This window comes from Lolium rigidum, chromosome 4 (genome assembly GCF_022539505.1).
Source record: "Lolium rigidum isolate FL_2022 chromosome 4, APGP_CSIRO_Lrig_0.1, whole genome shotgun sequence".
In the NCBI taxonomy this organism is placed as follows: domain Eukaryota; kingdom Viridiplantae; phylum Streptophyta; class Magnoliopsida; order Poales; family Poaceae; genus Lolium; species Lolium rigidum.
In genome coordinates, this window is record NC_061511.1 from 192256319 (window position 1) to 192270167 (window position 13849).

Below are 13849 nucleotides of genomic sequence, written 5' to 3' on the forward strand. Positions count from 1 at the left end.
TCTCGCTTGCGAACAGTCAAATTTGTTCCTTCATTTTGATGTTAGGATTTATTCTATCCCTGCTTAGACTTGCTCATGTGTATGTCAAGTTCTTTATTGTTCTTATGTTCAAGTGGTCTCTGCATTATTTCTGAACACATATTTTTTGCAGCATGTATTTGGAATTCTCATGTTGCATCTGTCTAGCTTTGGTTCTTTTGTAGGATATACTCTAATCAGTACGCGAGATACTTATTGATGATACTGACGGCGAATCTCTGGTTGGAGGAGAGAATATTTGCTTGTGATGGTAGATGCCAATATATTTCCAGTTGTAGATATAAATGACTCATCGAAGATGTTGTGTGAGAAGCAGTCACAAGTGCATCAAACTGATAACGAGAGGAAAGAGAGTCAGGGGATACATCTCTTAGGCCTTATATACGGTGCCTACAATGGAATAAAGAATTCCAGTAGCCTCTTTTTTCTCACATGATTTTTAAAAGCTGGCCAATATCACATATCTTGGTTGGGAGCTAATGTCCAAATTCTCGTGTTAGTGCACTGAGGTTAATTTCCATGTACATTGTTATCTTAGTTTGTGAAAAAAGAACCACGAGTCTCTAAAATATTTATAGTCCAGTTCTTGGGCGATGTTTGCGCCAACTTGGCTCACAAGAGCCTAAAATGCGATTATGTTCCATTTCTGTTTGAAGCGTTTGTAGTTAAACATTGGGACTGAAAAGTATGAAAGGCTACTCATTTGTAATCTGTTATGACCATTGCTTAGGCTCTTATCCCAATGAATTTAAATCATTCTTTATTAACCTGCTTGATATTGTGTAAGCTGATATATAATCCTTTGTTCTTACTGTATTTGTTCAGCAAATATGTATTTATATCTGAATTTCCACTCTATTTTACTGGTCCAGTCCGAATCTCGTGAAGCTGTCTTTATTGTCGAATCAGAGGGTCTGCTATCTTAAATGTGAGCCTTCTTATTCAGTTAATGAACTCTTTGTCGCATCTCATTTGTTTTTATGTAACATGTCATAACCTTTATTTTTTTTTAAATGAACCTTCTAATTATTTTGATAGATACATACGTATGGAAACACAGCTACAATTTCGGTTTTTTTTAACTTGAGTCTCTGGTTGTATCTGCATCTGGTGTCACTGACGGAGGTTTGTATGTTCAGAGCATCTATCTTATATACATGTTCTTCTGATTGCCGGAGAAGCCCACACCAATAAGTTGATTACCGATATGTTTGCATTATTACATCTATTGTGACCAACATGCGAAAGATGTAGCTGAACATCATTTGAACATATTCCATGGAATTAGGGACTAAATCTAACACTTTGTTTCAGGCCAAAGAGTAGAGTTCCATGTGGGTTAATATCGTGGTCAACAGCAAGGCATCTCACCACATACCGGTAGGCTATAGATTGTATAGGTCAAAAATTTCTGATGCATAAATAAATTTGGATTGAGAAACTGGTAATCCCATGTAAACCTACCATGGGATGATTCATGTATATATTTAGAAATTGCATACTAGAGCAAGGTTGCAAGGGGGCGTATTTTGGCTCAACTTTCTTGCCAATACGGCTAGGGTAAATTCTACAGGGAGACGTAGGAGGAAATGGGTGCTAGAAAATTGTGTCGTTCTCCATCAAATTAGAAAGATCACAGTTATTTTCTTTAACTCAGAAATAAAAATTTTGAGTTAACTGATATAATCATCTGGGGCATGTAGATAAAATATGCCTTTTCTTACTCATTAAAGAGGAACATACCTTTTAGCAGAAGGCCAGCTCACATTTTTGACTTGAATGGTTGATTCGAAGACTGACTTTCGGTATAATTGACAGGATTTGTGATACCGGAGCACCGAATCTCCAGTGGATAGCGTGCCGGTTATCTGGCGTCTACCAAGGGCCGTTGGGGCGCCTCTTTGTCAAAGAAACGAAGTCCTCACAGTAGGGCACACCTACAAAAGCACCATGGCGCCATTCCTCTGTTGGTCTTCTGCTACGGGTGCGTCGCTTGGAAGACCACCATGTCGAAGCTGGGTCGTGGTGGTCACTCCGAGGGACATATGCAGCTTGGCTTCAAGTCCAAAGTGTAAGATCTCCGCCTACAACAGCGCCACATCGACCTTTACCCCTTCTTCTACAGTCTACCCCGTCATCTTCTTTCTCTATCATTGTGGGGAGGAAAATGGTTCAGGTAGGAAGAGCTAATAATGGAAAATATAAATAAACAAAATAAAAAAACCCATCCATAATTGATAAATAAAACACGTATGGGCCGACCTAGCCAGCGTAGCTCGGTCCATTAGGTAAGAGAACCCAACATTATCATCGCTGGGCCGGCTCATGAAACTAGGCACTCAACTCTTTTCATAATCCCTTTTTTAATATAGTTATAATAATAAGTTCTACTCCTACGCAGATCAAAAGAGAAGCAACTTGCATACTTCATTGGTCAAGAATGTCTCACGCAAGTCTCATCCTTGGAAAGTCCTTGCATGTATTGGCCAGATTTGGGAGAATAGAGACCAGCAAACACGACAGAAGTGAGGTGATCTTTTACAGTGAAGCTGCAATGATATCACTTTTACTTCCCTTTTGACTCGCCTTATATTTTTATCCTCTATGCAAGTTATTTTTAGCTTCTAATATTTTCAGGAAGCAACTGTTATTTTTAGCTTCCTTATTCAGCACCATTTCCAGCTTCCAAGTTAAACATTACTTCTGCCATTACTACTATTACCACGGACAAACTGATTTCTGAATCTTTGCTTTTCTTTAATCTGATACATTTTACCATATAAACTGTTATCAATCATTGAGCATCACAAGTACTGATTTAATGGTGTTTCTATCTTTCTAAACCACATATTACTTAAATACCCTATTATCTACTATAAACAAGGAATTTTTTATATAACCAACATCGATTAAAAGAATTAAACTACCATTATATGCTCTTTTTTCATATGAATCTTGGCAGTTTTCTTCTACCGAAAAAACATTTATACTTTGTTTCTATGCTAGAAAAATACAATGAAGGGATCCACACCAGCTAACTGCATAGACCAGACTGAAAGAAGGTTCAGTTAACACTACCATGTAAGTATCTCAAGTAGCCTCAATCAAGTAGCTTACACATTGGTGTTGCAGCATACTAGCTTCAGTCTATTTTCTTTTTTCCCCAGAAAATGACAAGTTTCTATCTATATCACCAGATCAATCTAGCTTCACAAACAGAAGACAAGAGAATAGAAGCAGACCGAACATACATCTTCTGTGCATTTAATCCACTAGGTTCAGTCGCCAAAAGTAACATATAGTACCCCTACCTATATATCCTGCTATCAGTGTGTTGTAAAATAAGTAATATAATAATTTTTTCTAGGTTTTCATGGGTGGTGTTTATGTGTACCTGTGCCCATTGGGTCTTCAGACCTCCTCCAGCACACATGTAAGAATGCACTCATATTTACAGGTACAAAATTATGCCATGACACCAAGCCTCTAGAAACGAAAATATAGTAGCTGCCGAATTCACCATCGTTGGCCCCTGGGATTTGGGATTTCTGCTTGCAGGAAACGATGAATTCAGCTGTTGTTATGTCTATGGTTTACCATTTTCTTTCCCTATTCTCTTTCATTCATGTTGTATATGGCTTAATCAATTAGTCTGATCAATGCTACCTTTTATATATTTTCCTCTTTCAATTGTACTGTTTCCTATGGTTGCAACCATCTTGCTCACTGTCGGTGTACTATTGTCAGATCTGTGCACACAAATTCAGATTTAACGATCTACCTAGAAAAAGAACACATCCACTCAAGTGAAAAAAATCGTTATACTTATTCTCATTCTTAGCAGAAAAAAATGATGTCTGGCGGAGCTAGCTCATTGTTACAGCCCGGGCAAAGTGTAAGTAAAATTAGCTTCCTCAGTGCTTGCCCCGTAAGAAATCTTGCTTAGTGCCTCACTTAGCAGTAGTATTTAAGGAGAAATCTGCCCGGGCATGCCGGGCCTTGGCTCTGCCCATGATCCAGACCACTCCGAATTATTTGTGGCAGAAGAAACTTATGAGAACCCCAGGGCAAAGCACTGATATTCAAGAACAAGACTGATATACGCTTGATTAATTGACGGTGAGCTTACATTTGCTGGATATGGGAGCATGCGCTCCATCAGGACGAAAGGCGCCGACGTCTCTTCCAGCAGCCTCCGACATCAGTGGTCGCGCCTCGTCGATTCTTCAGTCAATCGCCGCCTGGTCGTGATTCAGCAGATACCAGTTGATACATCGTGGAAGAGAGGAAAAGAGGAGGATATGCCTCCTTGCCAACGCCAGACACGTATACAGACACCTATACCACGTGCCCTGCATCTACGGAGCAAACAAAAAGCTCATCAACGATTCCCTAGAAAAAGCCAAGTAACAAGCCAATAATTAAATAATGAGAGAAGTCCGTATTACCCCTAAACTTGCTTCAAAGTTTACCTTAGGCCATCTCCAACCAAGTGGTCGCGCGACCATTAGCGTCGCTTCGCGGACATATTTCGACCGTGCATCCGTTTGCGTCTGGTGAGTTCCCAGCGGAGCGACCTATTTTTTCCAATAATATTTTTTATTCACCAAGTAAAAAGCATAATGTACTACAAACTAAAGGAGAAACAAGCTCTAGGCTACTTGCTTTCCGACGATTCGACCCATCATTGCGTCCCTTCCTCCTTTGCTTCTCCGTCGCCCGCCGTGTGGCCGCTATAGCTCGGTGAGCCGCCGCGTCCTGTAGCGAGCGCTGCCGCAGCGCCTCGTTCGCGGCATCCTCAGCCTTCTTGAGCGTCTTGAAGGAGTCGACTAACGCCCTCTGCTCCGCCGCCCTCTCCTCTAGGGTAGGACTATTAGGGTCATCAGAGGACCAATCGATGTCGGAGGAGTAGTCCTCTGCGGCGGCCGTCTCCGTGCAGCGTTCCATCTCGGCGTCGAACGCCGCGTGGGCCGCCCGCTCCTCCTCTTCTTCCCGCTCGGCATCAGCCATGAACTTCGCGTCCATGGCGCGTCGAGGACATTGTATGTGCTTTCGTCGTCCTCCAACTCCTCATCGGAGCTCTTAACTGGGGGAGGTGGAGGTGCAGTAGCCTGGCCACGCCCGACGCTGCTCATGGCAAAGGCTGAGTGATGTGTGGAGGCGGCGCTATGGTGGAGGTTGTGCGGCGGCTAGGGTTTTGTGTGGTAGGAGATGAGATGTGTGCGCCCCTTTATATACACCGGAGGCAGGCGGGGAGCGCAGCACGCGTGGCATTGTCATTACTTCGTTGGCAGAGGTGGACGATGGCCGCTCGGCAGGCGAGGCATCGCCATTAACGTGGCGCAGACTGCCGAAGCGATGCTTCGGTGCCAGTCACTCGCGCGCCTGAGAAGACTTATCGAGCCTAGGTCGCTGCTAGGTGGGCTCGACAAAAAGTCCGATAGATGTGAGCAGACACTCGGTGCGTCCGCGCAGCGACCGCGGAGACACATCCGAGCATATTTAGGCCAGGTTTGCGTCCTCTGGATAGGCCATTCACTATGCGTCGGGCCACTGAGCCTGATCCTAGACTCATTTTTGACCGCGCGGACACAAACGATTACTCAGCGTCCGTTTGCGTCGTTCGCGTCGTTCGGTAGAAGATTTCCTTATAACCCTCAATTGAATTGGATCAAGTTTCACCCCTAATCTAGAAAAACCGTTCGGAGTACAGCCTTCAACCGGGTTTTACCCGGATTTAATTACCATGGCAGCCTTTTATGTCCTGAATGCTAACTCAACCTATATGTGTAACATGTGTATAAGTACAACTCCTCTTACCTTCGCCACCGAGACTCATCAAACAGACCGGCACAACACCACCATGTTGGTCGAGGCTGGCACCGTGCTCGGAATTCATATCACACGCATGGGAAAACTTTCGTGGGCTAGCCCGTCCAACATGAGACCCATCGGCCAACATAGCAATTGAAAAAGCCGAATATAGATAAGGCTGAGACAACTTATTTTTTGCTTCCGTATATGCATCTGTTAGAGCTTACACTTACATTGTACAACTAAATAGCCTACTAGAACGAGAAGCTTATTGCTCGGGTTGCTAGCGACACCCTCAAGCACGTATCACACCAGGATTCTGCATATGTAGAAGATGATTTTGTTGTTCCTTTCTTACTTTTATTGCTCTTTACATAGCGATCGCGTGTTTGCTACTATAATATGTGTTTCTTACTATGCCTGTAATTTTATGTGCTTTATCCTAGCTTCATCCTATTGACTTTGTTTTGTGAAACATTAGAACCACATTATCAAATTTTCACATAATTTTATTGTCGTTATACAAATTGTTTATCGGCACAAGTTCCATGATCGTGCACCAATGCACAACCTTACCGTCAGTCCCTTCCATCTCTGATTCTTCAGTTTCTCTTCTTCTATCAGCAACCAACACCAGAAGCAGCGAGAACAAATAGTTGAGTATCAGGAGATCCAAAGATGTTCCAACTTACATCATAAGAATTTTTTATTGTTTTCAATAACTAAGAGTATGAGATTCATGATTTCTATCTTAATTGCTTCCAGTGGAATCTAAGAAATGTGTTCTCATATTAGCTGCTATTTTTATCGCTGTTATACGAAATAAATATTAGCATGATCTTCACGGGGTCGTGCGCCAAGGCGCACATCTAAATCTAGTGGTATCAACATTATGGTCCTAGATGATAGCAAGCAACTGTTGTCCATGCAAGCCCTATGAACTGGACGGTGGTAGTATTTTGCACCACTGTTGTCAAGTAAGAACCTCCATTGATGATCAGTTAATGCGATAATGCATGAGGCAATGACAGCATACTATGTGATAAGCATATAACCTTCATTGATGATTAATTAATGCGACAATGCATCAGGCAATGATAACATACTATGTGATAAGCATATAAAATGATCTAGTCTCACATGCTTCATGCATCATCAGGGAAAATTACATAAGTTTCTGACATGGTAAGCAAGTTTAGCCATATTGCAACAAGATGATTACTTATACAATGGGAAAAGCTACTCCTCATCACTGTCGATATCTGGAAAAGTGTCCTCATCTACGTAATTGTCACATGTGTCATCAACTTCATCCCCATTGTCAATATCAACCGGGCTTTCAGGTTTGTTCATCAGGTCAATCATAATCGCTGGAATACAGCGGAATGGCTATGTTCTTAAATTTGTAGTAGGTACGACTTGTTCCGTTCCTACAGCGTATGTGTCCTATCGTTGTTGCCGACCAGCTTGTTCCTGCTCTTGATAGGCATCTGCATCATATCTGACACCTTCATTTTCACTAACATTGTAGAGATGGCGATTGTCGTATGTTTGGACAATTTTCCAACCCTTATTAGCTGGGTCTCTGTCAGTCAAATAGAAGACCTTTTTAGCCTGAGTAGCCAGAATATAATCATCATCCGTCTTAGCGAGCTTTCCCACATTGATGCTCTTGAAGTACCCATCATTTTTGATCCGATCTTTGCCTTGCATAAACCAATAACCTTTAAAAATAACAACTGACCTGTTATCATGGTACTGTAAACAAATAATCTCCTAAGGGTTCCAAAGTAATCACTGTGATCATTGTTTGTGGGATTTCTAGCACCGAGTAACATGATTCCACTGTTATGTGTCTTCTTATTCGCATCACGGCTGGTAGTGCTAAATCGAACCCCATTAACTATGCACGCTGTGTATTTCTTGACCCTGAAATCCAGAGAACAGCCCAACGCGAAGAGATCCGGTTTTACATTAATTCCTCTTTTCATCTCATCCTTAAGCTTCAACACCACAAGCAAAGAAATATACTACAAATATGTAGTGACAACAGATATCAAAATAGATCTAGTAACACGTGAACGAAGAGCGAAAACTAACCTCTTTCTCGAACCAGTCCGCAAATCATGTTCTTATTGCTCTGTCGATGTCTCGAACCCTTTGCTAGGTAAATTCATTTCTGTATCGATTGTTTTTTTAAGTCATTTGTCTAGACATAGTTAAGTATGGATGTATAAAAGTAGGAAAGGTAGCTAATATGTGAAAACATACCGTCTATTTGACCATTTCATCACTGTTGTGCAAAACATACCACACCATTTTTTAACTTCTGCAGGATCTTCAACAACATAATCGCCTGCCGAAATAAATTTAACTCCGTGTCCACAAACTTCAACGTCATAGGCATCATGATCTTCAAAAGCTGAATTTCTTGGTTCCTTGTTATACACTGTGTGGATATCATCCATGTATCTCGAGCAAAATGTGAGACATTCATCCGCAATATATCCCTCAGCACTAGAACCTTCTGGTAGTGCCTTGTTCCTCAGATAGCGCCTCAAAGTGTACAACCGCCTTTCAACTGGGTACATCCACCCATAATGAATAGGACCTCTTAGGCGTGCCTCTTCAGGTAAATGCACTGCTAGGTGCACCATCACAGCAAAGAAAGCTGGGGGGAATGCACTCTAGCCTGCACAACATCTCAGGGATCTTTACCTCTAGATCTTTCAGCACAGTCTTGTTTATAGTTTTGCTGCACTGTACCCTGAAAAACCTTCTAACTGAGCAATTGCCTCATATATATCATTACTTGCTTGTCCTCTTAATCTAGCAGCTAAGATGGCTTGCAAAAGAATGTGACAATCATGTGTTTTTAGGCCTTGTACCTTGCTCCCATCATGACTTACACATTTTGCAAAGTTCGAAGCATATCCATCTGGAAACCTGTTATCACCAGAATTTGACCGGATCAGAGGTGGGCCGCGATTGGAGATGGGCTTGAAGATTATATACGGAAGAAATACGTGAATCGGCCTTATATGCGAAGTTTGGGCTAGTTTGCCCTTGTATCTGTAACATAATAGACTACGTGTCGGGTAGTTAGAGTTTGCCTCGTGCACGGTTGGGATTATTCCCACCTTAGAAAGTCCCCGGACTATAAATATGTATCTAGGGTTTATGAAATAAACAACAACCAACGTTCAACACAAACCAATCTCGGCGCATCGCCAACTCCCCGTCTCGAGGGTTTCTTCCGGTAAGCACCATGCTGCCTAGATCGCATCTTGCGATCTAGGCAGCACACGTTTATTCGTCTTCCATGCGTTGCTCGTACTGAAGCCTTTTTGATGGCGAGCAACGTAGTTATCATAGGTGTTTTAGGGTTAGCATTGTTCTTCGTATCATATGCTATCGTCGTGCAACCCTTAGGCATCTAGCCGCCCTTACGCCTGTCACGGGTGTAAGGGCGGCACCCCGCTTGATCATTATTTAGTAGATCCGATCCGTTATGATTGCTCCTTGTTCTTCAAGGATTAGTTTAATATCTGCATTGTTAGGCCTTACAAAGGGTTGGAGGATCCAGCGGCGCGTAGGGTGTCGTTTGCTAGCCCTAGACAGGATGTTCCGGGGATCAACCTCGTGTTGGTTTTTAGGCCCTGTCTAGGATCGGCTTACGATCACCGTGCGCGAGCGCGAGGCCCAATCACGAGTAGGATGTTCCGATTGTGCGGTGAAAACCCCAAATCGTAGTAGGTCGCTTTAGCTTTATCTTGATCAAGCAGGACCACCATCCGATCGTACACCTCGTACGTATCATGGGTGGATCGGCTCTTTGAGCCGATTCACAGGACAACCTGAGAGCCGATCGAGGCTCGTATTTAACGTTTACGTGTATGCCATGCAGGAAACTAAGCGAGGCATCATCCAACACCTTCCCGACCAGGTATAGGTCAGGTGGCACGCCCTTGCGACAGCATCGGACGTGTGACCAGAAGGCTTTGCGGGCCGTCGCTCGGAGGGACCAGGGCCAGCCGCAGTCCTGGGAGATTCCCGGCTCTACGGTGTTGCCCGTCGCTGCCCGCCGGTGGGTTTCTGACCGCAACACATTCTGGCACGCCCGGTGGGACCATCTTCGACATCCACCGCATCGCCATCTACATCCGAGATGGCGGAAGGCACTCCGGTCAAGTACGAGGATCTGACTGACGAGCTCAAGAAGAAGCATGACGAGATCAAAGCAGTCCTCGAAGCCGACCTCATCGGCTCTTTCCACGAACCCGCTCCCATGGCATCGGGTGGAAGGGGTTCTCACCTGAAGGCGCTCTCGATGGAGTGGACCTGTCCTCCCCGTCGGAAGAACGCACCGAGTCGCTGCGTCAGGAGATCAACTTCATGGTGGCTCATTCGCTGCACCGCCACTCTGAGAGCCTGGTGAACACTTTAGAGCGTGTCGCTCTTCGCGTGATCCAGGAAATCATGAGCCATCAGTATTCTCCGTCAGGACCAGCTCTGGGGACTTACCAAGGAGAGATGCCACTCCAGTCCCGTCCACCGCTGCCGTTCGCGTTGGCAGCACCAGAAGTGCCGAACTCATCGGCATACGTCGTCTACAAGATTGGTGGTGACCCTAGTGACTACCAATTCCTACATGAGGCGCCCAAGGAGATCCCGCACGGATACACGTGCGCATACGTGCCAGACCGCAATGAATCGGGCACGGTCGAACCGGGCTGCAACAGCAGGGACCTCTGGAACAAGCGAGGAGGAACGTCGGGAGCAGATCTTGAGAAGCAGACGTGGCTAGCTAAGTACGCCACTCCGACAAACCTCCAGAGCTCAGCTCCTGCGGTTGGCTCAGAACTGGAAAAGCAAGCATGGCTGGCTAAGTATGCCACCCCGGCGAATCTTCAGGGTTCGACACCTTCAGCCATCACCGCGGATCAGATTTGTACAATTCTGAAAGACCAGTTCAGCATGATGCCGGAAAGGAGGACAATCGGCTATACCAAGCCGTACCCCAACGAGTACGAATTGATCCCGCTACCACCCAAATATCGGCTCCCCGACTTCACAAAGTTTAGTGGATCAGATGGTTCCAGCTCCATCGAGCATGTGAGCCGATATTTGGCACAGCTGGGCACGATCTCAGCATCAGACGAGCTGCGTGTGAGGTTCTTCGCACAGTCCCTCACAGGACCGGCTTTCGGGTGGTACACATCGCTGCCACCGAACTCAGTCCGGACTTGGAAGCAGTTGGAAGAGCAGTTCCACATACAGTATCACTCAGAGGCTTCCGAGGCTGGTATTGCCGATCTAGCACAAGTACGACAGAAGCGCGGGGAAACAGTGTCAGAATACACCCAGCGCTTTAGGACCGTGAGGAACCGATGCTATTCGGTTCACGTAAGTGAAAAAGAAGCAGTCGAGTTGGCGGTGGTGGGTCTCTCATCATCGATCAAGGACGTGGCCTCCCAAGCAGATTACCCTTCATTGGCGCACATGGTGCAGAAGCTGTCAACATATGAACAGCGCCACCCAGATGTTTACCAGGACAAATTCAAGCGCGCGGTGGTCCTGGTTGAGGCAGACGAGGATGAAGGTGCTGCGGGAGATCAAGAGGTGGCAAGTGGCTGAATGGACTCGGGCGGCAAGCCCCGTGTCCCGTAAGTGGGTTAAGCCACAAGGCCCTCCAAAAGGGTTCGACTTCGACGTGACCAAAGCTGAGCAGATTTTCGACCTCTTACTCAAGGAGAAGCAGCTAAAGGTACCCGAAGGCCACAAGATCCCCACGGTGCAGGAGCTGAACGGAAAGCCATACCGCAAGTGGCATAACACGTTCACCCACGCCACTAACGACTGCGGGGTGTGGCGTCAGCAGATCCAAATGGCGATAGAAAAAGGGCGGCTAATTTTCAACCAGTACGCCATGAAGGTCGACACACACCCCTTCCCCGCCGTTAATATGGTGGAGTATACTTACCATGGAGGGTGCCGGCCAGATTTCTCGTGCAATATCAACATGGTGGGACCCGGGCACCACTGCGGTAAGGACGGAGATGAGGGCAGCTGCTCTCATAGCAAAGACACGGAGGAAGCCGCTCCACGCGATCGGCTCCGCCACGACGGCAAGCGCTACATCACAGAGGGAGAAGTGAGGAACGTAAGATATCAGCGACCTCTCTCTGATCACCTCCTCAACAAGTATGTGGGTCAATACGACCAACGCCGGCGACACAACGACGATGATGAAAAAGATCGTCTGGCTAGGGACGACAGGAGACGTCGTCGGCATGATCGCGACGAGGAGCGATATGAGCGCCACGCCAAAGAAAAGTCGAGGGAGCAAGACGACGTGGATAAGCACTGGACTGCCCCTTCTTCGGACACTGCTGGGATTCAGGAATGAGCCGATTGCCTACAATCGGCAATTGCCCGAATGTAAACAAAAGAAGAAGGATGCAGCTAACGTGTCCGTGTTCAAACGTCTAGGGCCTCTCCCGCCTCGGAACAAGCATGCTGAGTCCGCTCGGGTGGAAGATCTCGAGGAACTAGAGGACGATGATGAAGAAGAAGACAAGTATCATCGGCCAAGGTGGTGCCCCGATGGGCTCGGCCCGTTCCCAAAAGCGAAGGGTTCAGCGTCTACGTGGGTTGGAGGAAGCTGAAAGGTTATACCTTCACACGTTGAGGAAGGCACGGCCTGATCTGGCCGCTAAAATTCAGCGAACCCTGGACGAAGAAGGTCGACCACAAAGGAAAGAGTGGCGCCCCAGACAAAAGAAAGCCGACGATGAGACATCGGCTGGCACACACATGGTGTTCATCCTTCCAACGGAGTTTAGTGCTCCAGGATTAGACGAAGCACCTGTGGCACAACTTGACTGCGGCCCACGGCCGGTCATCTTTGAGAAGCCACGAGAAAGCATCGACTTGACAAAGGACGGGGTGAGGCTGGTTTCATCCACCGGCCTGACCGGGTAACAAAGGCAACATCGATGACCGAACGTGGCGATGCCGATCCAGGAGATCGGCCCCAAGGATTTATGGAGGAACATTGCAAAATCTTCATCGAGCAAGCAACATGGAGGCCGATTCCAGCAATCGGCCAAAATTATCCTCACCATTCATTCTGCCTGAGTTCAACATCGATCTAATAGGCAATGGTTTTGCGTCGGCTGATGCACTGGAAGAAATCCACATTGTTCCTAACAGTGCCGACGTTCACATTTTAGTGCCTTGGCTAACCACAGAGCCGATATCAGCGATCACCGGCAGAATCGGCTCGGGGGGCACCTAATCAGATAAACATGTGCGATACATGTGCAGTGAGATATTGGGGGCCGATAGAAAAATCGGCCCGTAACAAAAAAAAACAAATTTTTCGCATGATATGCAAGGAACAAAGCCGATGCATAGCCAACGACTCTAGCACAATTACACCAGACCTACCGGCTATGTGCTCAAGGTTCAGTTCGGCTTCAAGAGCTTCTGTTTCCTTGGGGGGAATGTACAATGAGAGCAGCCTCGGCTGCAATGAGCACGACCCTTTGCGCCAGTTTAGCGGTAACATCAATGTGGCATGCAAGACAGCCTCTTTCTCATTAAGTTGTTGGTGTGTCATCTACAACATCGGTGTTCAGTGGAAGAAAGCTGATCAATGGGGGCAAATTCGGCTGACTTTTCCTGGTGGCTGTCTCAGATTATCAGATTACCTGAGGTCAGAGCCTTTTTGTTTGATCTGTGCATCCTCGCTGATATGCTCGCCTCGATTAAGGCTCGGGGGCAACTAATTTGGTAGATGCTCTATTTTTGAGAGCCGATTGGAGTTGCATCGGCTGACCCTGCATCATGACCTTCTCCGAAAGCGGTGAGCTGTTTGCAGAAGAAGATCGTTAAAGCTACGGAGAGGAGCCGGATAGGGAAGCCGTCGTCTTGTACAGGGTTTGGACCGTCCTGTTGCTGCAAGAAAAGGAAGGAGACTGGATTCTCAAAA